This window comes from Fomitiporia mediterranea (genome assembly GCF_000271605.1).
Source record: "Fomitiporia mediterranea MF3/22 unplaced genomic scaffold FOMMEscaffold_1, whole genome shotgun sequence".
NCBI classification, from domain to species: domain Eukaryota; kingdom Fungi; phylum Basidiomycota; class Agaricomycetes; order Hymenochaetales; family Hymenochaetaceae; genus Fomitiporia; species Fomitiporia mediterranea.
Window position 1 is genome coordinate 7120822 of NW_006760386.1, and position 2472 is coordinate 7123293.

Consider the following 2472-nt stretch of genomic DNA (forward strand, 5'->3'; position numbering starts at 1 on the left):
AGTTGTCTATTGTATGTATTACATATATGTATCAGATTTTGTTTGTAATTTGAGCATTATGCACCAACAAGTAGAATTGTCTACAATCATTAATAAGTAGTGTATGTTCTTATATGTGTGTGGTTCAATAGGACCAATAATATCAATATGAATAAGATCTCCAAATTGATTTGCAAGAGGAGATTGACATAGTTTTGGTATTGGTGTACGTTTAATATTTGCTTTTATACATTCAATACATTCTTTTTCTTTGTAGTTTGTTATTTTAGTTGATAGTACACTTGGTTGTGTCTTTAATAATCGTTTAATATAATTGTAACTTATATGTCTGAGGCATTTATGTATATCATAAATAGATAGTTTGTTCATTGTTTTTAATAAATGATTATTGTACAAAATATACAAGTTATTTCTCAATTGTATATGTCTAATGTATTTGTTACATAGTGATGTTATAGTACAATTATTGTTTGTAAACATAAAAGAATAACCTTCCCTACATAGTAGTGCTTGACTTATGAGGGAAAAGGTCATTTGTAGATAGTAATAGATGTTTTGTAATGTTATGACACTTTTTTCTTGTATATTCTTCAGGATTTTGATACACATAGATCCAGCTCAATTAAGAGTCATTGTTGATCTATTTACAATAGTTACAATTGTAGGAGTTATGTTGTGTACATCTGTTAATCAAAATAGATAAGGAGTAGCATGTATTGATGTACTAGAATCAAGTAAATCCATCATTTGTGTATAGGATTTCTTGTTAGCTATGATTGTATTTGTAAATACGTTAGTACATACCCAGGAAACATATTGTTCGAATTGTTTGTCCTGGTTGCTCAGAATAAGAGTGTAAGCATTATTGTTCATTTCAACATTGCCTTCCTTTAATTCAACATTGTTTTTGTTTGGGTTTTCAATAATAAATGCATTCATTGTGTTTTCCACAGTTTGATTTGTTTTATACACAATGTTAGCCTGATGTTTGGTGCATACAAGCTTTGTAGCTTCTGTAGAAGGTTTACAGCATTCCTTAGAGAAATGTCCTGTTTTTCTACAATTGAAACATTTCACTTTTGTCAGATTGAACAGATTTGGCAGATTAAATTTCCTCCACTTATTAGCTTTATACATTGTATTAATGTGTACATTATTCTTTGTCCAATCATTGGAATCTTGTACTTGTTTAGCACAGTAATTGTTGTAGGCATTCTACAATGTAAGGATTAGTTGCTTCAGTTCAACTTTCTTATGTTCATTGACTGGTTTGCCTTTGTTTTGGGCATCAGTAGATTGTATTATTGTATTTACTATGTGTGTATATTGCTCAGGAGTAGCAAGCAATATTACTGCTTTGTATGTAGAGTTGTGTAGTGGATCACTGTTAGCAGACAGAGTTGTGTATGCTTCCTCAAGTCTGTCTAATGTATGTCTGAAATGTTTTACATAGTCTCTACAAATAAACAGTACTGATTCATTAATAGCCTTTTTACATACTGTCTGGGGGTTAAAGCATTCTTCAAGTGCTTTCATTAACTGAGGGATAGACATATTAAAGTGTATATAGTTTGCCAATATTGTGTTAGTAATGTTATTAACTATACATGTATGAATAGCCTTAGCCATCTCTCTCTTGGCTTTGTTCTGTAGTTCATCCTTTAGTAAGTGTTTGAAGTATGTAGCTACAACACTAGAAACAATACAGTAGTGCCACATCTTGTAGTTCACTTCAGTCTTAAGCATTGTGATGTTTTGACCAAAGTATTTGGGTACATCAGCTGGTTTACAGTGTGTATCTGTATGTGGGGGAACCATGATGCAAATGTGTGCAAATATATGTGTGTAAAGAGTTTAGAGTGTACAGTGGATACATGTATGTAGGGAGCTCAAGGCTCATAACCTGTTGAGAGGGAGAACTTAAGGGGGGCATACATAGACAAGGGGTAAGGTAATGATTGACTACTCAGTGTCTCTTGTCCTTATATTGTATGTATTCTAACTGAGACATTATGAAGTCATTGTCTTGTGGTTTGTCTGTTGATGAACTAATCATCTCATAATATTTTATAATCAACCAACAAGGCTGTCTAACAATTCTATGACAGCTATAACTCATAGTAGTGGTTGGACTGTAGCATTGACACATGTGTATAGTATAAAGTCAATTCTTGTCAAAGCAGCTGATCTGCTGATGGGTAGTCCATAGGTGTTTATGAGTCAATTAAGCTGTGCCCCTGTAGAGAAGTGCTTAGCTATATCCAATGTATCTAAGCTAGTATATAGAAGTTACCTTACAGAGTTGACAGCTCTGGAACAGTTTGTAGAAAGTGCACATCTGCTGGCAGTGGCAAAAACCACTTGTGTAGAACTTCCATAAGTCTTGGTGCAGGTCCAATCTTGTGGCAGGATATCCGATAGGAGGACTTGCATATTATGCCTTCTTGCACTAGGTGACTTCTGCTCTATATA